At 38.1% G+C, this 24,565-nt stretch overlaps 1 protein-coding gene across 7 annotated transcripts in view; it reads left to right on the top strand.

The window, feature by feature from the left end:
• Positions 1-24,565, top strand: part of ADGRF5 (adhesion G protein-coupled receptor F5) — a 159,242-nt gene that overhangs the window by 37,567 nt on the left and 97,110 nt on the right. Inside the window, exon 1 of one of the 7 annotated variants that reach the window (XM_007484030.3) lies at positions 9,590-10,636. The exons of the other annotated variants lie outside the window; for them this stretch is intronic. The gene's annotated coding sequence lies outside the window, so the exon portion shown is untranslated. Of the gene's footprint in view, positions 1-9,589; positions 10,637-24,565 lie in introns of those variants that run through there. 7 annotated transcript variants of the gene reach the window in all.

The raw sequence follows: 24,565 nt of genomic DNA, 5'->3' as shown, positions 1-24,565 counted from the left end.
ACAGTGGTTTGCCATTTCCTTCTCCAGCTTATTTTACAGATGAGGAAACTAAGGCAAACAGGATGAAGTAACTTGCTCAGGGTCATACAGTTACTGAGTGTCTGATGCTAGATTTGAACTCAGATCTTCCTGATTATCCAGTGTGCCAATGAGCTGCCCTTAAGTTAAAAAATAGAAAAGAAACAAAACAAAAAACAACCCACCCTAAAGTGTATTCATGTATTTTTTTAAGAACAAATCTTTGTCTCTCTTTTTACTCCCTGAGAGTTGAATTTTAGGATTTTTGATTAATTTTCATTTGTGCTGTAATTCTCCCACCCTAACCACTCCCCATTTTGTGCTGTTCTCATAAATCCTTTTTTGAGGTCTCTGAGCACTGGCCCCATCTCACAGTAGACTTTCAGAGGCATTGTTACTCCGTAGTGAGGTTGGCATCATCAAATTGGTTTCTAATTTCATTCTGAAGCAAACATTGTCCTTGTCCTGGCTTATTGTGTGCTCTTAAAAGGTCATGTTTTTCTACAATTTGTCAGTTCATAATGAAGGGGCTGGTGATGTGTGTGTGTGTTCTTTTACATGTATTCAGCAGCTTTGACTGACAGTCATCTTGAGTGAAAACCTGGCTGGTGTTTGGAAGGTGGGGGAGAATTGAAGAACAAACAAAAATTAATAAAAAAATAACTAAAATTTGACTCCTGTGGGGAAAGGAGTAGGAAATCTTTCAGTAGAGACATATTTCAATAGAAACATTTATTCTAAGGAAATAAGTGCTTACTCCAAAAGCTTTTGAAGAATTGAATGATGTATCAGGTGCCTTTATCCTAAATGCTATCCCTAATAATACATACTGGAGAACCAGCTAGAATCTAGGGCAGGTAGGTGGCACAGTGGATAGAATGCCAAGCCTGGAGTTAGGAAGACCTGTGTTCAAATAAGTCACCTCAGTATCTAGCCTCAGTATCTCATCTATAAAATGAGCTGGAGAAGGAAATGACAAACCACTCCAATATCTTTGCCAAGAGAAACCCAAATGGCATCACAAAGAGTAAGACACAACTAAACAACAAAGCTAGAATCTATGAGAGACAGAGACAGAGAGAGAGAAAGAGAGACAGAGAGAGAGAGAGAGAGAGAGAGAGAGAGAGAGAGAGAGAGAGAGAGAGAGAGAGAGTAATAATGATTGATTCTCTGACTCTGCTGCCCCAAATAATACATAATGGAGAACCAGCAAGAATTTATTAATTCTGTGTGATGATGATGATGATAGTGGTGGTGATGATGATGGCAATGATGAAGATACGATATCAGTAAGTCAGTATCATAGAAACTAGATTGGGAATGAGGAAATCTGAGCCTTTAGCCTAGGTCCCACTAACACAGTAAACAGCAGAGTTAGAATTCTAACCCATGACTCCTGACTCCAAATTGGCTTTGTTCTCTATACCACAAATATCAGGAACAATGGTCCTGTTTTTAGAATACGAAATTCCACTTCAGAGTCTAATTCATAATCTACAAAAAGCTGATATCAATCAATATATTCTCTGACTAAACAATCTAATACAAGGGATTCTGGGAAATATTACCTAGAATCTACCCCATTGGTGAGCTGATTGGTATGTGTTTTCAAGGTTCATACTAGGTAAAAAATGTGATGCAATAACAATTTGTTTTCAGTGTTTCCCACAACCCCCTTCCTTCTCTTCCCTCCTTACTTATCACTTGGATAAAACTTTGTGTTATGGTGAAATGAATATTTCATTTGCATTCAAAGCATTATCACTCTAAACCATCTATTTCACTTATTTTTTATCTTATTATTCACTTATTATATATCACCCACTTATTATTTGATGAGAAAATTGAGGCTCAAGGAAATTAAATGACATGCCCAAGGTTACAGAAGAGGGGACCATTATAGGCAGGATTTGAAACCAGTGTCTTTAACTCAGAGTCAATACTCTTTGCCCTGTATGATACTCTCAAAGGAGTTATGTGACATAATAGATAGAGCAGCAGGCCAGGAGTCAGGAAGACATCTTCCTGAGTTCAAGTCTGACTTCAGCTACTTAATGTGATACTGAACAAGTCACTTAAACATATTTGCCTCAGTTTCCTGAACTGTAAAAAGACCTGGAGAAGGCAATGACAAACTATGCCAGCTTCTCTACCAAGAAAAACCCCAATAGAGTTACAAAGAGTTGGACACAACTGAAAAACAACCAAACAACATCTTCCCAAGGATTGGAAGCTAAAATTCTATTGCCTATGGTCTGGGTTACATTGAACAATTCACTTCATTTCTCTAGCCTTCAGCTTTCTTATCTGGAAAATGATAAACAACCTCCTCAGTCCTTTTCAGATCTAGATTTAGGTTTATTTGTAAGCCAAAGAGCAGGGGATTGCTGAGTAAGCGAGTACTGGTAAAATGAAGTCAAACGATATAGATTATTCTTTCTAGAGATTTGATGGTGGAGGAGAAAGCTAGAGGTCATAAGCCTGATCAGGTATCCCAGAATGGATTTTTTCTTAGTTTTGTTTGTTTAATCATATCCAGAGGCTGAGTAGTAGTGTGTTATGTTGAAATAGAGGTTGAAGACACATAAAGGCAGAAAATCATTGAGGGAACAAGATCTCTGTGGGATTGACCTGATTTAGGTGATTTCAGAAATCTTCATCCCTATATCCTCAGCTTAATTCTGGTCTTCTGCCCAGTTTCTTCCAATTCTCCATTCTCCTTCTTCCCATTCTCCAGCTCCATGGTTCACCTCATGTCCTGGTTTCTGTTTGTTCCTGACTGAGGAGCTAACTGAAGTTTTTCCCATCATAGCACATGATGCCATTGCATCTGGCAGAGTCCTAAGGAGACAGACACATCAAGGAATGGGGGTGGGGGAGGGAGGAAAAAGGAGGCGGAAGGGAGAGTTTGTTCCTTGAACATGTAGCTGTGATGGGAATGTTTGTTATTTGTTGACTTGTTGAGAGGGAGCAATGACTAAAGTATCTTATGGGTGTAGGCTATTATAAAGGAAGCTACAGTCCTTCGCCGCCCATCATTGTGCCCTGCTGACCTGAGGATTCCATTCAAGTCCAGTCCAGTGGAGGTGTAGTATCAATAAATAAGAGAGAGCTTGCCTAAAGGAGCTCTGGCTTGAGGAGGGACAGTATCGAAAGAAACCAAGATTTTTCCGCTCCACACTTCTAGAAATCCTTGAATCTCCTAAACTGAGTTTGTTGCCTCCCCAGGGCTAGCAAACTAACTGGCACATTGTAGACACTTAAAAAAATCTATTCATTTATTAAATAACCCAACAATAAATACTTTCTGAGCTCAGTTCATAATTGCTCACATGCATAGAGTACTTAAGATTTTCAAAGAACTTCACCACCTATTATCTCAATGAAGTCTCACTGTTATCCTTGTGAGATAGATATAATTATTATCTCCATTTCACAGATGGGAAAAGTGAGACAGAGAGATTAAGTGATTTGCCCTTGGTCTTTCTTGTAAATGCTGGAACTAAGGTTTAAACCTATACTTTTCTGATCCCAAGAACAATGCTCTACTCATACTAGCTGTGTAACCTTGGGCAAATTATTTAACCCTCTTTGTCTCAGTTTCCTCATCAGTAAAGTAAAATGGAAAAGGAAGTGACAAACCACTCTAGAATCTTTCCCACTATGTCCTCAAATAGGGTAATGAAGTCAGATATTTTTACGTTCACACAGTGCTTAACTGGGCATATTGTACACATGTCATTTTTCAGTTGTGTCTGATTCTTCATGATATCATTTGGGGTTTTCTTGGCAAAGATCCTGGAGATGTTTGCCATTTCCTTTTTCAGCTCATCTTATAGATGAGGAAACTGAGGCAAGCAGGGTGAAGTGATTTGCCCAGGATCACCTAAAGTGTCTGAGGCCAGATTTGAACTCAGAAAAGATGAGTCTTCCTGACTCCAGACCTGGCATTCTTCTCACTGTCACCTAGCTGTCCCAAGTACATAGTACTGTACAAGTATTTTTCTCCTCATTTTATAGATGAGGAAACTAAGTCTTAGAGATCTTGGTTGGTAGGCTCCTATATTTGAGGCTAGAAAGGGTCTATTAGGGATTCTGTCCACTACTAATGCCTACAAATTATCACACATCAAACTCATCTGTGAGTAAATGAAGGGGCTCTACCAGCCAAACTAGAAGCTCCTGAGTCCCTAAAGTTTTCTATTATGAAAGACTTTTAGGATAGATTTTCCCCATTTCCCCTTTCCATGACCCATGAACCACTTCAATGTTTTAGCTCTTTTAGGTCAAGTTTTTCCTTACATCCGGTGGGACTCAAAGCTAGTCCTTTTCCCATTAAGCCATGTTTCCTTAATAAAGCAACCAAGTCAAAGTTGACATATTTGAGTGACGTTATTCTCAGTACTAAAAAGATCTAGCAGGACCTGAATCTTATGAAGACTCAGAATGTGAGTTTGAGTCCTGCATCAAAGCTAGGTGAAGCAATGGATAAAGCTCTGGATCTGGAGTCAGGAAGACTCATCTTTCTGAGTTCAAATCCAGCCTTAGATACTTACTAGCATGTGAAGTTAACAAGAAGTTAGGGAGGAAAGGATATAAGGACAGGCTTGTGTAACAGCAAGCCCAGGAATACTCAGTGCCAGCAATCCTTTCTCTATGGTGGGGCTACCCAGGATCCAGAGCCCTGCTGGGGTAGATGAGGCTTTTCTTGTCTTTAAGAACTATGGTTTCTAGTGGCAGGTACCTGCTTCCTTCCTTGGCTTCTAGTCTTATCAGCTAGATGTCACAATAAATAGTGTTGGACTTTGATTCAGGAAGACTTGGATTCAAATCCTACCTCAAATATTTGCTTTGTGATATTGGGTTAGTCACTTTAACCTCTTAGCATAAGTTTTTCTACCTGTAAAGTTGGAAAAAAAAATAAGAGAACCTTCTTCTCTGGGTTGTTGAGACAATAAGATGGAATAACATAGAGAAAGTGCTTTGCAAGTTTTTAAAGTCTACAAATGCCTGTTATTTTTATTTTTTTTAAGTAAACCAGGACATGATGACTATAGTCAGGGACTAGGTTGAGTGTTACTTCCACAGTGACAAAAAAGTAGTCAAAAAGATAAAGCAGCAGCCCCTTCAGGTGGAAACTCCCTTTCCCATTCTAAAGTTCTGTGATTTTATGATCCTATGATTCTAAAAAAAAAAAGCCAAATTTCAAAAACATATCCCTTCTAAATCCAGGAGTCTTTGTGGTGAAAGTGAAGATTTCCACTTCCTTAGGCATGTTTTCCCACTTGGCGCAGATTAAAAAAAGAAGAATGAGAAACAAATCCTCTGACTCCCACTTTTGGATTCTTTCTACTAAAAATATAGGGGAAAGACAGAAATGGTGGGATTAGAAGCATAGTAAATATTGGCCATGGTTGGTCATACTTTGGACTTCTAACAGGTACAAAGTCTTAACTTCCTCCCTCCTCCACCTTCTTATGAATGTCTGTGTGTGTACATCCCTATATTCTGCACATATAGACACTACTGTGCAGAAGAGGGAAAAGGGATACTGGTAGAGATTACCTTCACATTCCAGTTACACTGGAAAAACAGAACTAAGTACAATGAAAAAGGTTCTAGACTTGGAATGTTTGATTCAAATCCCCACTTTACCACTTGGACAAGTGATTTTATCTTTCTTAGCTTCAACTTCCTTATGTGTAAATAAGGGACTCCATTTGATAAAAAAAGAAAAAAAGGCTCTTCCAGCTATAGATCTGGTATCCTATGAATGATCTAAGTTTGGAGAGGGGAAGGAAGGAAAGGGGAAGGCAGGGAAGTAGAGGAAAGAAGGAAAAAAGAAAATGCAATAGAGAAGGGAAAATTTAAAAAAAGGACCGAATAAGAGAGAAGAAAGGGAAGGAAAGGGAAGAGAAGGAATGGAAGAACCTTAATTTCTTCTTATGTAAAGTGAGGGGATTGAACTAGATGGTTTTCCAGGTCCCTTCTAGGTCTATCCCTATGATCTTCTGAAAATGAAACAGAATAAAATGAAATAAAGCAATGTAGACAAACATTCCAGAGAAACATGTACATGCTCAGAACAATGTGGAGTCAATGTGTCAATGGCACTGGTCCAGGAACCCTGTGTCCAAGTCAAACCCTGGCTTCTGTAGCTGCACAGAAATATGACTGATTCCCATTAACAGAGGCTTTTGCCAAGATATACACATGAAAGATAAGAACAAGACTGGATACTGTAAAAACTGCTGAATTATTTGCTGGTTCCTTCCTCATGTAAAGTTAGGTCAGTGCCAGATGAGGGCTCTCTGGGCCTCAATATGGCAACGTCAAAATAGAGTTGACCCAAAGTCTTTGTGCCATAAAGGTTATCAGCATCCATCCATGTGCCCATCCAGACCAGGCTGCCTTACTGGTCATGTAGAGATTTGGGAAGATTAAAGATGTGACCTATTTAAAGGGCTATACACTTTTTGTGGACATCCATCATGGTCTTTCATTTCATTTCTATGCAGATTTGGCTCATTTCCCCCAATAATATTTTTCCTAATTACATGTATTAACAATTTAATATCAGTTTTCTTAAAATTTGTGTTCCAAATTCTCTCCCCACTCCTACCCCTTCCAAGCAAAGTTATCCATATTTTTTTATAATCAACTCAGATTTAATATTCATAAGACTTTGAGGAAGAAAAGATTAAGAATACCAAGAAAGGTAAAAGAGTGTAGTGGAGAGAACCCTGGGCCCCAGAGGAAAAAGATCCAACAACAAGCTCCAGGTCTACCACTCAGGCTAGTGTGACTTTAGAAAGTCACTTCTCTGGTTCTGGGACTTAGTGTAAAATGAGGAAATCGGACCAAAAAATCACTAAAACCTCTTTCCAGGGCACAGGGAGGTGGTACATGGGGCTGGGCATCAGGAATACATCTTTCTGAATTCAAATCCAGCATTGGACAAAAACTAAATGTGTGACCCTGAACAAGTCACTTCATCCTGTTTGTTTTAGTTTCCTCATCTATAAAATGAGCTGAAGAAAGAAATAGCAAACCATTCCAATATCTTTTCCAATAACACTCCAGACAGATGACAGAAACTCCAGACAGGGGACAGAAAGAGTTGAACACAACTGAACAAAAACAACAAAGTGTATTAAGCATCATAATTTTCTAGGTACTGTGTTAGGAGAAATAAAGAATGTAAAAAAAGCTAACACAGTTCTGGTCCTTAAGCAACTCAGTCAGTGCTTCTCAATGTATTTTAATAGTGACTGGCAATAGTGATCCATATTTACAATAAGTCATTGTAATAAAGAACTTTATTTCTCTAGATAAGAATTACCATTGAGTCTAGGCATTTATAAAGGAAGCTGTTGTCTAGTGGATAGAATTTTGGGCTTGAAGTCAAGAAGACCTCACCAGATCCAATCATTGTGGGACCCTGGATAGGTCACTTACATTCATTCCTCTACGCTTAAGACACAAACTTGGTAGAGGAAGTTCCCTAAACTGCACAATTCACAATTTTTTCAAGTAATCACATAATAATAATTCTCATTTATATATAGGGTGCCTCAAAAGTCTTAGTGCTGATTTAACCTATTCAATTTACTAATTTGCTTCTTAAAATTCTTTAAGAATGATAAAACATTTTCTTCACAGTAGTCTTTTAAAGTAGGCAGATGCTAATATTAGTATACCCCCATTTTACAGATGGGGAAATATAGAGAGGTTAAGCAACTTGGCCAGGGTGATCAACACAAGTCGTAAGAAAAGGGAGTCAACAAAGTTTATCCTCCTTTTCCTCCTCCTCCTCCTCCTCATCATCATCATCCTCCTCCTCCTCCTCTCCATTCTTAGAATCTCCCAGCTTCCTTCAAGTTCAATTCATGGCATCTCCTACAGTTCTTTCCTGATTTCTCCCTCCTCGATTGACATAATATTTTGTTATTTGCCAAAGTGTCCTATCATCCAAGAAGAACATTAACTTCTTGAGGGCAGTCAGGTTTTTCTTTCATCCTTCCAAGCTCATTATTTAGCCCAATGTTATGTGCACAATAATTGTTTAGTAAATGCTTTCTGGATTGGAACTGGAGTTTCAGATTCAGGTCTTTTGATTCCCAGACAAGAGATAGTCTTTTCCTAGTGCCAGGATATAATCATCCTTATTTCAGAGATCTGAAAATTAAGGCTAAGAGCAGTAAAGGGATTTGCTCATTGTCCTGCTGCTAGTTTGTGACTATCAGGAGCAAAATCTAGGTCTTCTGCCCCTAAGTCCAGAAGGGTTATTTACTATAGTATTTATTTATAATGTATTTACTATATTTATATACCATAAACTTTCATTGTTATTTTTTTGTTATTGGAGAGGGAGATATTAAGCAAGTCAATTCAAGAAATGGGGAAATTTAACTAAGGATATATGTGCATGCACAATTCTGTGGTGTCATCCAAGAAATATTGAACTAGGAATTAAGAAACTGGAGAAATGATGGAGCCAGCTTATACTGGCTTTCGATTGTTAAATATGCAGGGTGAACATTTACACCTCAAGAATTGGCAAACACTAGAAAGAAGGGCTGGATTTATTGTTTTGTTCATTTCCTAGACTTAAGAAATCGATAAGAGGCAGTTATATGGCTCAGCGAAAAAGAAAACAAGGTCTGGAGATAGGAGGTCCTGAGTTCAAATTTGACTGGAGATAGACACTTCTAGCTGTGTGACCCTGAGCAAATCATTTAACCCCAAATGCCTATCTCTTATCCCTCTCTGCCTTGGAACTAATACCTTGTGTCAATTCTAAGACAGAAGATAGTGATTTAAAAATAAAAAAGTGAGAGAGAAAATGTTAATGACACATATTAAACTTTAAAATGTATCTGGTGTTCATTCTCCATCCCTCTGTCCCCAAGAGGTAGTTGTTAAACATTTACCAGCAGGGAGTGGTTGAACAAGTTGTGGTATATGATTATAATAGCATAGTATTGTGTTATAAAAAATGACAAGTAGGACAAGCATTAAAAATCCTGGAAAAACTTCTCTAAAGTACTGCAAAGTGAAGTGAGAAGAACCAAGAGAATGTTATATACAGTAAAAGCAATAATACACAATGATACCTTGTGAATAACAACTCTAAGTGACTAGATCCACTAAAGAAAGAACCGACGGAGTCTGAATGCAGATTGATGCATGCCATTCTCTCTATCCCCTTCATGAGTTTTTTCTTGCATAAGCAACATGTGCCATTTTCCCCAATATGATAAACATGAACATTTATATTTAGCACCTGTATAACTTTTATCATATAACCTGCCATCTTGGGGATAGAGGAATAGAACATAGATCACAAAATCAGAAAAAAAAGTATTAAAAATTATATTGACATAAAAAAATTACCAGCATAGCCCTGGTTCTTTTCCAGACCCTAACACAACCTTAATGGGTATCACTTTGGATAAGTCACTTCCTCCCTCTTAGCTTTAGCTTCTTCCTCCATAAAATGAGGTAGTTGGATCAGACAACATCTAAGATCTCTTTGCTTTTTTGAAATTCTAGAACTTTGTCATTGAAAGCCCCTGCCTCTCTAAATATATGTTCTTGGGGTAACAGTTTCACTTCTGAAATCATCTCTCATCCAACAAACGAATGCCCCAGAAACTAACTTGGCTATGATCTTGAACAAATGACCTCATAATTCTGGATCTTGAATTTCTCATCTATCATATAAGGTTGATTTGATGATTTAGACTCAACTTCTTTAAAACCAACAAAAAAGCACACAAATTAATGGAAATTTACCAACTTTTTACCATAGAACCTTCTCATCATTAAATATCACTGGTGAGAAATTAATTGATCTTTTGAGATCCCAGGCAGTTTCTAGTCTCTTCCCTGCAGACCTCAAAGAAAAGACCCCATTCTTCTGCTGTCGTATAGGGGTCACTACCTAGAAAAGGGAGCAGGACTAAATGATTCCTGAGCGTTTCCTCCTCTATCTTGCTATTCTGTGTGACTTGCACAGTGAACAAGTTTATGTGTGAGCATAGGGCAGCCAGCCAGCTTTGCTTTCTCATTGTTTTTTCCTCTTTCTACCTCCTGGAAATCCGAGTCAAAGTTAGGAGGCATCATGACTCTAAGCATCCTCCATTGAGCCATAGCCCAGCCCTCTTTGGTTGGTCTGGGTTTCATTCTTTAGACATTTTACTTCGAGAGAGGAAAAGTAAAGACTAGGGACATCAGCCGAACAAGTTGAACCCCTCAGTGGAAGAAGTTTTGCAGATAAGAAGAACCCAAAGGACTTCCCATAGGCGTGAGCAAAATTGCACACACCATCCGGAGAAGGGGGCCAGGAAATGGCTTCTTGTTTTCCAGACAGCTCTTGAGCTCTCTTCCATAGCTCGGTGAAAGCTGGAGAGCTGGCCACACAGCCAGGGGAGACACCCAGTTGAAATTGGTCTTTTGCTGGAGAAATTTTTACTGCTGAAACTTGCAGCCATGACTTCTACAAAGTATTCCTACTGAGTGTGATTTCCTCTGATGAGGAAGCAAAGCAAATGACATCTTAACTGAAAGCCGCACGATTAAGAAATTGATTTGTCCCAGAGACAGTGTTGGACAGGTAAGGTGAATCCCTGTTATTTGTCTTTTTCTTCTTGAGAGAGCCTAAGAGGGATCATTAGACCAATGAATCCTATGATGTACAGCTAGAAGGGATATTGTTCATTTATTTTTTGTCTTGCTGTTGTTGTTGTTGTTTTAACCATTACTTTCTGTCTTAGTACAAGCACTAGGCAAATGGGGTTAAGTGACTTGCCCAGAATCCCACAGCTAGAAAGTATCTGAGATCAAATTTGAACCCAGATCCTCCCAACTCCAGGCCCAGCACTCCATCCACTGTGCTACTGATAGTTGCCCCTAGAAGGGATACTATGTATTCAAACTCCTTCATTTTCTGCAGGAGGAAACTGAGACTGAGAGAGGAAAGTGATTTCCCCATGATCACACAGTTTGTAAATAATAAGTAGTGGTTTTCAGCATAAAACTGAGCAAAAGAGCCACTCATTTTAGAAGTGATTCCCCTTTGATTTGTTTTATTTTATTAATTTTGTTATGACCTCTCTGGGAGGAGATGATTTGAACCAAATACACCACACAGTGTATGGAAGGCAGCGCTATTTAGTGGATAGATTCATGTGCCTGGAGTTATGAGTTCAAATCTTACCTTGGACTCATAATGGATGTGAAACCATGGGCAAATCACTAAGGAGTAGGTGTCTTAAGCTGCTCTCTAGGACTACTAATTATAATCAAGTTTGCTCATCTGCAGTTTCAACACTAGGAATTCCCTATACCGATGAAATCATAGGTCTGGAATGCATTGCATTTCCTGTCTGTGAGACTATATTTGTGGTGAATTAGTCATTTAAGGTTTTCTTTGGACTGACTAAGTAGTCACAGGTGATTAGGTAATGAAAGGAGTTTCATCATAGTATTGTAGACCTAAAGTCAGGAGAGATGTCAGGGGTGAATCTAGTCTAAATCTTCCTCTCATTTTACAGATGAGGAAACTGAGGTCTAGGAGATTAGTGACTTGACCAAGACCACTCCAACTATAAGTGGCAGGGATAGGATTTGAATTAAGGTCATCTGATTCTGGAACCAGTGTTATTTCTATTGTACCACCCCAGTGTTGAGGATTTCTCAGCAGGTCAGTCTCTGACAACCATGCTTCTAGTTGGGTTGCAGAGGGGAAGACTTCAAAAGTATTTGCAATTGGGAAATGGTTCATATTCTTAAGAATTTGACAAAATTCTCTATGTGTTTTTGATATGCAACCTCTATTCAAGAAACTGTTTTATAATATGCTGTCCCCCCCTCCCCCATCTCCTGCTTTCCTTCTAGTCTTGGTTACATTAGTTTTATTTGCACAAATCCTTTTTTAACTTAATGTAATCAAAATTATCCATTTTACATGTCAGAAAACTTTCTAAATTCTTCTCTTACCTACAAATCTGAGAGGTAACATATTATTTGCTTTGATCCAGCAACACCAATTTTTTTAAACCCTTACCTTCTATCTTGGAATCATATTGATTCCAAGGCAGAAGAGTGGTAAAGGCTAGGCAATGGAGGTTAAGTGATTTGCTCAGGGTCACACAGCTAGGAAGTGTCTGAGGTCAAATTTGAACCCAGGGCCTCCTACCTATAGGTCTGGCTCTCAATCCACTGAGTCAACCAGCTGCCCCCACCAATTTTTATTTCCTAAGGTGATCAGAGAAAAATGAAAAGAACCTATATGTTCTAAAATATTTGTAGCAGCTCTCTTTATGGTAACAAAGAACTGGAAACTGAGGGAATTCCTATCAACTAGGGAATGGCCAAACAGGTTGTGGCATATGATTGCAATGGAATATTACTGCATTTTAAGAAATGACAAGCAGGTTAATTTTTTTAATGAAAATGCCTACATGAAATTATGAAGAGGGAAATGAGCAGAACCAAAAGAATATTCTATACAGCAACAAATATTGTTTGAAGAATATCTTGTGAATATCCATCTCCAGTGAAAGAACTGAAAGACAAAAAGAAGCAAGACATAGTTTTAGATATACATATATTGTTTTGCAAATGATGCCGTCTCTAGTGTGGGGAGGAAAGGAAGAGAGGGAGAGAGCTAGGAACTTTAATGCAAATAAAAAAAGATTTTAAAAAATTTGTGGGAGACATTGAATCAGGTATAGAACTGATGATCTCTCATCCCATTTCCATTCTAACTATAAAAATTTATATTTACAATTTAATCAATCAATAAAAAAGTTTAAACGTTGAAAAACAAAGTGTTTTCAGAAATAAAAAGACAAAACTGGATCTTTCTTGCCTCAATTCAGTTCTGCAATTCAGTCATGGAGTAAAACATGAGACATGGGATGGAAGTTCTATCTAAGAAAAATAACAGGTCTAAAATCTCAATGCAGGCTGGAGCTATCATCTTTGATTAAGTAGAGAAGGTGTGTGTGGATTGCATTGAGAAAGGGGCACAGAATTTTTTTGGAAACAAGTGACAATTGCCTCTAGAGGAGTATGACTTGCACATTGTTCTTTTTTGCTCATATTTTCTTGTTCTTTATAAGACCTAACTAAGTCCTTTGAAGAAATGCTGAACTTGAAGTCAGAGACTTGGGTTTAAATCCTGCCACTTTGGTTAGTTACTAGATGACCCTGAAGGTCTTTTCCAACTCTAGATCCTGTATCATTCAGACAGATAGATAGTGCACACACACACACACACACACACACACACACACACATGAATTGTTTTCTTATCCTCCTTAATACCTATCATGGAATTGGCAACACAGTGGATGCTTATAGTTTTATCATTTCAATATGTCAGATATGGAAGTTGAACCCAGGTCTTCTTGACTTTGACTCTCTAACAATTAAGTCAGGCTATGTGCCCCCCTTTTTTCCCCATACTTTACACACTTCTATCCAGTAATATACACTAAACATGAGTTATGTAAGTGATTTTCTTTCCTTGATTCTCCTTGAAAACTCTTACTCTTGAACTGAGATATCATCATCATCACTGATAATAATAGCCATATTGATTATCACTTTGTACTTATTATTATCACTATCTCAGGTGTACAAAGAATTTTAAAACTTACAAAGCCCTTTTTTATACAACAACCTAATGGGAGAGAAACTACAAGTATTATCATCCTTATTTTACAGATAAAGAAACTGAGGCTCAGAAATATGAGATGAATTGTCTGGATTCATGAAATTCATAAGTGACAGAGATAAGATTTAAACTGCATTCTTTACTCCAAATTTAGTGGGGTTTTATTCATTATAGCCATCACTTTCCATCATTCACTTTTTAGATACCATTTTGAGAAGTAAACTCAAGAACCCAGTTAAATAAGTGGACAGCAGATATTCAGATAATTAAATCTCTTCTTATTTGGCTTAGGGATGGAGAAGTCACAGTAGATAAGATTCACAGTCTACTATAAAGATCTAGGAAGAATAAATAATGTCAGACAGATTTTGCCATTTTCTATGGGATCAAAAGAGCCTCGAGACAAAGGGGACTTCTCCCAAGGGCATTTACCTGAAATAAACGATAATTCCTTTTTGATGTAAATGTGCCCTCTCAGTACTACCCAATGGACTGGGAAGCACCCTTGATCATCTCAATCATTTTACCATAAGCCACCAAAATAGCAGTTGCAAACTTTGGCAAGAGCTAGTTGGTGGAAGATAGCCTAAGAAGGAAAAAGTCTTGTCAGCCCCACCCAGGACTTGTTAAAAGGAAGGAGAGCCCCATGTCCTGCACTGACTTCATCCTTGTCACTTTGGATCCCTGTTACTTGCATATTTTTACGAAATCAGATTAAATGTTCTCAGTAAACAGGATATGATCAAAGAGTGCCAAATGATTCTCGTATAACAAATTAAATTCAAGGTCGCCTGTAACATCTTTACTTCCCATTTCCTGGGGTAAGGGGAGACTTAATCTATGAGAAGGCAATAGAGCAAAGTAGGAAAAGTTTTGTCTTAAGTCAGAGGGCCTGAGTTAAAATCTCAGCCCTTCTAAGCCACTGCCTTTTTGACCTTGGACATGTCATTACTTTCCAAGGTCTTAGTTTTCTTTTCTGCAAAATGAAGGGATGGGACCAGATGATCTCTGAGACATCTTCTAGCTACAAATCTATGATCCTATCACTTATCTTCTAATCTTAGAAGCAATATATATTGATGGAAGCATTTTTAATTGAAAATTATGCTGGTGGTATAAATTTGAGCACCGCTAAAATTCTATGGCTAAATGGCAGTTCATCACTTATTTTGCTTTTGCGCTGACTTGGTCCTGCAAAGAACATTAGAGATAAGAAGCACTTACTGAGTGCCTACTACTTGTAAAAATCCATACAGAGGCATTCAAAAGGTAGAGAATCATAGACTTTCAGATCTAAAAGAGAATTTACCCATCATCATCTGCTCTAATTCTTTCATTTTCCAGATGAAGAAACTGAGGTCCAGAGAGGTCAAATAACTTGTGCAGGGTTGAACAGTTAGTGTCAAAGCAGAGACAATATCTTCTGATTTGAAGTCTAGACTTTCTTCTATACCTTGTCTTATTACTACATCTCATTTTGTAGATAAATTTGGCTGGAACGGTATACAAGAAAGAAATAGGAGATCCAACTGGAAAAGGAAGTTGGGGCTAGACTGTGGAGTACCTTAAATGCTAAAATAGACTTTATATATTAGGTAGTGGAGAGTCATTAAAGGTTTTTGAACGTGGGTTTTAAAGATGGTATCTTAGAAAGTTTAACCTATAGAGCAATATGCAGGAAGGATTTGAGGGGAGAAGAGACAGGAATTAGGAAGCTATTGAATCTTAAGTTATAAAGAGTGAGAATGGTCTGAACCAGAGTAGCAGCAGTTAGAATGAAAAAGAAGAAGGATATTATAAAAGAAGAATTGACATAACAGTGATTAATTGGATATGGGGAACAAGGGAAGGGGAGAAATAAAAAAATCTTGAAGTTTAGAAGAAATGATGGTGTTTTTTAAAACCCTTACCTTTTGTCTTAAAACCAATGACTGTAAGGCAGAAGAAGAATAAGGGCTAGGCAATGGGGGTTAAGTGACTTGCCCAGGGTCACATAGCTAGGAAAGTCTCTAAGGCCAGATTTTGACTCTTGTTTCCAGGCCTGACTTTCTATCTATTGAGTCACATAGCTACCCCAATTATGGTGGTTTTGACAGGACTTTAGAAGCCTGAAGAAGTCAGTTGAGAGGAAAGATGGTGACCTGAGTGTTAGACATGTTGAGGCTATACATTTTTAAAAATCAATTAAATTTACATGAAATATTTTCCAATGTCAAGGTGATTTTTTCCTCATTGGAAGGAATTCTGAGCTACTCCCCATATTGTAGATGGATTAAATTCACTTTCCAAAAGCAGAAGTAATGAAAGAATATGTTCCAAGTGAAAATATCTAGCACATCCTTGGATATACAAGGCTAGTACTTGAAAGAGAGGTCATGGCCAAAAATATAAATCTAGAGATAATTCTCATTGAATTTCTTGATGAAGCCATGGAAGTGGGTAAATTTTTAAAAGGAAAGGTTATTAGGACAGTAACCCAGAATGACCACAGTTTGGAGACATGCCTAAGAAGAGGAGCCATGGAAAGAGCTAGAAAAGAAATAATCCTAGAGGCATGGAGAAAAACCAAGCTATTGTAGAGGGAGGAAATAATTTAAGAAGGAAAAGAGGGAGTTGCAACTAGGAATCTTGACTCTTGGGAAAAGTTCATTTGGGAGTGGATGAGTAAGGCAAGGTCTCCTGGGATTTGCTGTTAGCAGCCATAGATAAAGTTACACTTGGAGAAGGTGATACATTCTTCAAAGGCTGTATCCCCTGCTGCCATAGTGATTAGAGAGGAAGGTGGACTCCAGGAGAGGGAGCTTTGTTTATAGGCTATCTATATGGTATCCCAGAAGATGGTTGTGTTGTGCAGCAATGATGACCAGTAGAGAACCATAAAAAGTCAGCAGTCACGGGGCTAGAGGAACAATTCTCCCCTACTGCCCACACAGGCTCTCTGTAGCAAAGTTTCACTCAGTCTGCACATTTAGAAGAGGGTTAAAAATGAGGGTTGAAAAGAAGTCACTGTATTTGCCAATCATTGTTTATATCGTTTGAGAGTTCAGTTTCAGTAGAATACTAAGGACAGTAGGCACACCGTGGCTAACAATCTCTCTGATGTCCTCTATTAAGTCATTGCATATGTCTTAAAAAAAAAAAATAAAGGTTGGGGACCGCTAGGTGGCTCGATGAATTGAGAGCCAGGACTTAGAGATGGGAGGTCCTGGATTCAAATTTCGCCTCAGACACGGTCTAGCTATGTTATGGCAGGCAAGTCACTTAACCTCCATTGCCTTGCTCTTACCACTTTTTTGCCTTGAAACCAATAATACACAGTGTTGATTCTAAGACTGGAAGATGAGGGTGTCGTTTTGTTTTGTTTTGTTTTGTTTTTTAAGGCTGCAATGCATTTGTAAGCCTCATTTTGGCAAGACTAAGGGAAAACCCACTGAAGGGTATATTCAAGTAGAGAGATGGATTGATAAGAGTAGATTTAGGAACTTTCCATTTTTATGAAGATGGAAATCTCTTGCTCAAAGGTTAAAAGTCCCCAGGGAATTACAGTGGGAGAAAGGAGGATAAAATGTTATCAAACTAACACACATGTTGGATATGTTTTGGAAAATGTGACCCCATTGTATACAAACAAATGTTCTGCCTTAATCTGATAAGACTGGGATACCCTGACGCAATACTGAGGTTGAATGCTATTTCAAGGCAAATCAAAATTAAATAGGAGGGGGTGTAAGGAAAATCTGTTAAATTAGCTTTGTGTTTTTTGCTTGTTTCAAATAAACATGAAGTTACATGTGCAAGTCACAGATTATTTCATTAAAAATGGCAAAGCTAAATCTTCCTCATAAGACTTCCACTGATGCAAGGGAAGGTAACATCCTGAGATTTGAGGTTTTCAGGCTGCACATCTGGGTGCCAAGACTTGGTACCATAAATGATGATACCACTTCCTCATGGAACATTCTATCTCCTCAGGATGAAAGGGGGGAAAAGTCTTGTTTTTATTTTTTAAATATTTCACTAAATATTTCCTAATTACAAGGTCATCATTCTTATTGGAAGAGATTCTGAACTACTCTAAACAGAATATGGTTTTAAGTTTGCCTTTCCAAAGTAGAATTGCTTGGGATTGCAATCCATTCAGTTCATCACCCAATCAGGCAATAAGCATTTACTAAATGCCCATTATTTGCCCAGCACTGTGTTAAGTGCTGGAGGTACAAAGAATGACAAAAGGCCACCTGCCTCACCTATTCCCTGATAATTGTAGCAAAATCCCCTCTTGCACTGGGGCTATCTACAAAGTGATTTTGCATGTAGAGTCTTATTTGGTCCTCCAACAATCTTGTAAGATAGACGGCCATTGCCATCTCATTTTTTTCCCTAAACCCTTACCTTCTGTCTTGGAATCATTACTGTGTATTGGTTCTAAGGCAGAAGAATGGTAAGGGTTAGGCAATGGGGGTTAAGTGACTTGCCCAGGGTCACACAGCTAGGAAATGTCTGAGGCTAGATTTGAACCCAGGACCTCCTGTCTCTGGGCCAGACTCTCAGTCCACTGAGCCACCTAGTTGTCCCCATCATCTCATTTTATAGAGAGGAAAATTCACTTTCTGAAGCCACTGACTATGGAACCTCTAATTCTTTTGTGCCTCTGCCTCTTTTCAGAAAAAGAGTTTAATTCTTTGCTAGACACAGTGAGAGATGAAGGGAGGGAAGCAGGTAGAAAGAGAGACAGGGATAAGAGAGATAGGGATAGAAGAAGGAACATTGAAAAGAAAACAGAGAGGAGGGGGAAGATGAGGAGAAGAGAGGGGAAAGGAGAGGAGAGAAAAAGAGGAAAGCTGAGGAGGAGAGAGGAGAGGGGAAGACAGGACAGGAGGGAAGGGGAGAGAAGAGGAGGGAGGGAGAGGAGAAAAGGGGGAGGAGAAGAGTAGGGAAAGGAGAGGAAAAGGAAAAAGGAGAAGAAAACCTACATTTAACATATTCCATTAACAGTCCATTCTGCTGTAGTATTGGAAATTGTGGTCTGTCTTGGAACCTATAATAGTCTTTCTCAATGACTGTGTTCTTGGTTTCCCCAAATCTGGTCCTCCAACCCAAAATAGCTTCTCTGCATAGGTAGATCTGAATGGTGCACTTTGTGATGTGTCACCAAATAACCTCCTAGCTAAAAATAAAAACAAAAAACAAAGAAAACCCCTCCTCCTTCTGCAAGCCTGTCATGGTGTTTAAAGTTGACATCAATAGCATCATTCATTGGGGGAAAGAGACTGAAGACCCCTATTAAAGGATAAATGAGATGATTGGAAAGAAGATAGCAGACCTAGAAATGGTTCATCATTAGCACAAATTAATGTGTCAGATCAACCAATGAGTATAGTACCAAAAAGCCTAGAATGGGGAGAACACTTAACTTGTACTCACAGATTCAAGTCTTGGCTTGGTAATTTTCTATCTGTGTGACCTTGTAACAATCATTTCTCTGCTTTAAGGAGCAGTTTCCCCATAAGTAAAATGAATGATTGTACTAGATGATCTCTGAGGTACCATCCAGATCTAAATCCTATCACCCTAATGATCTCTATGGACCTTTCTAGTTCTCATATTCCAGGACGTATTAATATTTATACATAGGTCTTTTATCATTTCTCTAAAACTATACCTATAGGGGCAGCTAGATAGGAGAGTGGATAAAGCACCAGAGCTGGAGTAGAGAGGACCTGTATTAAAAGCTAGTGTCAGACACTTCCTAGTTATGTGACCCTGGGCGGGTCACTGGACAAGTCACGAATCATTGCCTAGCACTTGCCATTCTTCTATCTTAGAACTGATGCTAGAATATAATGTTTTTTTTTTAATAAACCCATATGATAAATGCTCAATAAAAACTAGAGAAGCATTATAACAAAGTAGATAGGGACCTTGAGTCAGAAAGACCTGTGTTCAATTCTCAACTCAGACTCTTAATAATGTCACTTAAACTCTCTGTTTCTCAGTTTCTTCATTTAAAAAATGTGTGTGTATGGTTGTGGGTGGGAAGGATATTGGTCATGATACCCTCTAAACTCCTTTCTAGCTCTAACTGTATGAACATATATGAACTTTCTTGATTGATTAAAATGGAGAGACTAAAAAAAAAGAAAGAAAAGAAAAATAGCCTATACTCCCATTCTTGAGTCTAAAGATAGAAACCAGGGACTACCTCATATGCCATTTAATTTTTTTTCTTTCTTAAGACAAGGCAAAAATAGTCTTGACTTCTTTGGTGGTACTCAGGAAAGGTTTCAGGATATGAAGGAAGTTTTCCTTCCAGTCTAGTCCCTGGGGGTACCATGGAGAACAATTCGCTTCCCCAATAGCATTATATGGCATGACTAAAAGTTGGGTTGCTCCCTGACAGAGAATGTTGGAGTAAAAAATTATACAACAGGTAGGGGAATAGTGAATAAAGTGAGATTTCATGTCCTTTCTCCATTGTTAAAATTGGTTTTGCCTTCACAGTCTTAGAGAAAACTGTCTGAAATATCTTGTGCCCATCCCAATGTTACCTCTATTTCAAGGGCCAGCTTCAGTTCTTCACTCCCAACTCCACATAGCCTTGCCTGCTTATTCCAGCCTTCCTTCTATAAAGTCCTATGGCATTTACTGTCCAAAATATATACTTTTCAGCATGGCACTGTAGAGAGAGACAGAGCTGACCTCAGGTTAGGAAGACCTGAATTCAAATCCCATTTCTGACCCATACAGGCTGTGTGACTCTAAACTTACTTGTCTAAGTTGTCCAGCCTCTTTTTAGTCTAAGTAACTTTGTAAGATTACAAATTGCAGAGAAAATAGAGATCTGCATTGAAATAGGAAATTTTCTCCTTTGGGAATACCCTATGTTGATCAAATCTAGTTCTATCCCTGTTGTTCAGTAATTTTTCAGTCATGTCTGACTCTTCATGATTGTATTTGGGATTTCTTGACAAAGATACTAGAGTGGTTTGTCATTTCCTTATATAACTCATTTTACAGATGGGGAAATGGAGGTAAACAGGGTTGAGTGACTTGCCAAGGGACACATTATAGTGAATGTCTGAGGACATATTTGAACTCAGAAAGATGAGTTTTCCTGACTCTAGGACCAGAATTCCATCCACTATACTATCTATCTACCCAATCCTATTTCTATTATACACAAGTGAATACTTGGAAGAGATCTGTTAGACTTGGAGTACTGAATTCTAGCTAAACACAAGCTCTGACTCATCTAGACAAGCTACCTAAACTCTATCATCCATACTCCCTTCTCTTTTTTTTCTTCCTTCCTTCCTTCCTTCCTTCCTTCCTTCCTTCCTTCCTTCCTTCCTTCCTTCCTTCCTTCCTTCCTTCCTTCCTTCCTTCCTTCCTTCCTTCCTTCCTTCCTTCCTTCCTTCCTTCCTTCCTTCCTTCCTTCCTTCCTTCCTTCCTTCCTTCCTTCCTGCCTTCCTTTTATTACATATATCAGTCAGGGAGTTAGAAGTGTTCAGCAAAAGAAGACAGGATAGAAAAGTGCCTCTCTCCACTTCCCTATTTTAAAATAAAGAATGAGAGGTAGAATTAAAGATATAGATAGACAGATATAGATATAGATAGACAGCACAGACACAGAGAGACTAGATAGATGGATAGATAGATAGATAGATAGATAGATAGATAGATAGATAGATAGATAGATAGATAAACTACTCAAGTTAGGTGGTAAAGGAGAAAGAATGTAGGACCAAGAGTCAAGAGGACCTGAGTTTGAATCTGGCCTCAGTCATTTCAGAGCTGTGTGACAGTGGGAAAGTCAGTAGACCCTATTTGCCTCTGCCATCTGTAAGATGAGTTGGAGGAGGAAATGACAAACCACTCCAATGTCTTTGCAATGAAAATGCAAATAAGAGGTAACTAAGAGAAACAACTGGAACTCTTGAACACTAACAATCACTATTATGATACCCCATCCATCTTTGTGCTTGAGTGTGACTTTGCAAGATCTGTCCATAAATAAACATAGAGCTTTTTGTAACTTGAGTGACAGGGTTAATATGGATGTCATTATTGAATGGCTCAAGAAATAATAGTATTTGTCATCAAAATGTGGCCAGGCAAGAGCATTCTAGTTTGTTCTTTGCTTGTGATGTCAATATATTCTTCACTTTCCTCTTCCTCCCTTCTTAATTCCCAGACAGGAAAATGAAATCAGAGGAGATAAGGAAGTTACTCAAAGTCAAAGACAGACAGGTTCTTAAACCAAAGATGAGAAATCTTATTTCTCTACTCTTAAGTTACTGCTGGTGCTTTGAGTCTGCAGTTTAGGGTCACCATTTTCCTGTTTATAAAATGGCAAAGGACTGAAAATTTCAGAAGATGGCTGTCTGAAAAGATCTTTGCCTTTGATAACAATGTGTCCTGTTGAACTGAATAACAGAGTAGTGGGACCAAAGTGATTTCCTCATCTTTGACCCTATTTCATTCAACAAATATATCCTGAGAGTCTTTTTTTGACTCGAATTACACAAAGCAATAACTAGAACTGGATAATGGGCTATGCCAAAATCTGAAGGAAAAAAATCTAAAACAATGCTTTTAAAGGGTAAGTAATTTTTAATTTATTTGCATTAATATTTCATAAAACTTTCAGTATTGTAGAAACTAGTTACCATAAATAATTAGTTAAAATAGGAAGATATCAGATATTTTATTTCTTACCCTGGCTAGGTGTCTAGGTGGACAGGACACCAGTCCTGAAGTCAGGAAAACTCATCTTCTAGAGTTCAAATCTGTCCTTAGACACTTACTATCTATGTGACCTTAGACAAATTGCTTAACTCTTTTTGCCTCCATTTCTTTATCTATAAAATGAGCCAGAGAAAGAAATGGCAAACCACTCTAGTGTTTCTGCCAAGAAAGTCCCAAATGAGGTTAACAAAGAGTCAGACATGACTGAAACAACCAAACAAAAATAAGTCTCCTGTGAAGTAGCTTTGTATTATTGGTGATATTCTCTTTTACCCACAAATAGATAAAATGTTCTCTCCTCACAATAGGTCCAATTTTGCATGTCTTCCCCCTCATAAACATGATGCTCTGGAGTCTCCCCTGTGATATGATATCAGTGTCAGGATTTCCTCTTACAGTTGATTTAAAAGCATGCTTATTATCTGGATAACATCTTGTACAACTTGCCTTGGGCACCAAAATTGCCAATTATGACTGAGATTGTAGAATGCCTCAATCAGAAGGGACTTTAGACGTCTAGTTCAACCTTGACCTGGAAAGGAATCTCCTCAATAACATTCCTGAGAAGTGGTCATTCAGCTTGAGAACCTCCAAGGAGAGGTATCCTTTCTCCATTCCACTTTTGGACAATTGTCATTGTTAGTACCTTATTCTTCATATTGAACTCCAATTCTAAAACTATGTATAAGACTGAGCTAGGAGCTGATGGAATACTCTTAAGAATAAGACATGATTGGCTATTGATACCCAAGTCATTAGGCAGTGGGTTCATGTAAAAATTAAAATTAATGTATAATAATTTAAAATATTATATTTTATAAGATTTATTAATGATCACTAGAAGTAAAAAAATAAAAAGGTAACAAAATAAAACCATGTGCCCATGGGCAATCTACCTATTCAAACAGCCTGCTCCACCAATGTCCTGACCTAGGAAGGAAAGAGGCCTAGACGCAGAATTCCCCCCCAATTTATTTTCTGTCTATGTCAGCACATAATGACAAGAAGTCAGTGAGCTCCTGGAAAATTTAGTTCAAAGGCACAAGATTTCCAATTACACAGCAGCTAGCTGGATAGAGTACTGGTCTCAAAGTAAAATCCAGCCTCTGGCACTTACCAATTCTGTGATTCTAAAAGAGTCATTTAATTTCTGTTTTCCTCAGTTTTTCCAACTTTAAATTCAGAGTATTAATAGAACCTACCTCCTAGGATAATTGCAAAGGTTGAATAAGATAATATTTGTAAAATGCTTAGGACAGTGCCTGACTCCTAATAAATCTTTATTCCCGTCATTCTCCACCCAATCTCCCAAGAACTATGTCTCATTTCTTCAAGAGAGTATTCATCTTTCTTAGTGATGAGGTACTCCATTTGTTGTTGTCATTCAGTCATGTCTGATTCCTTATAACCCCATTGACCATAGCATCCCGCATACCTTCTATCCTCTACTCTCTCATAAACTCTGTCCAAGTTCATTTTTGATGCTTCTATGATACCATTTTCTTCTTCTTTTGACTTCAATGTCTCTTAGCATCAGGGTATTTTCCATTGAGTCCTGTCTTCTCATTATGTGGTCAAAGTGTTTATGCTTCAGCTTCAATATTTGCCCTTCCAATGAATAGTGTGGGTTGATGTCTTTTAAATATGGCCTGGTTTGATCTCCTTGCTGTCCAAGGGACTCTCAAAGTCTTCTCTAGCACCACAGTTCAAAAGCTTTGATTCTGAGCACAGTTTTTTCCTGATAATCCAAATCTTATAGCCATACATTGCTACTGGAAAAACCATAGCTTTAGCTATGGAGAGCAGTTTGTCTGAAAAGATATGGTATTTTAGTGAAATATTTCCCCCCAAAAGAAAAAAAAAGTATGGTTGCCAAATTAAAAAAATAAAAAACAACAGCTAATGTGATCTTAGACTGTTGAGAGGCAGAGAATAAAGGACTAAGTAGTGGATAGTCCCATTCTAATTTGACCTGGTTATTCTATATCTAGAGAATTGTATTCTCTTTGGGGTATGTTAGAGGGAAGTTAAACAGAAGGGATTACACTAACTATGTACATATATATATATAATAAGTTTATTAACTGATGGGACAAGGGAATGGAAGGGGAT

The sequence above is a fragment of the Monodelphis domestica genome, chromosome 2 (genome assembly GCF_027887165.1).
Source record: "Monodelphis domestica isolate mMonDom1 chromosome 2, mMonDom1.pri, whole genome shotgun sequence".
NCBI lineage: Eukaryota > Metazoa > Chordata > Mammalia > Didelphimorphia > Didelphidae > Monodelphis > Monodelphis domestica.
Note: the sequence above shows the minus strand (reverse complement) of the source record. Positions and strands in the feature narration are given on the sequence as shown.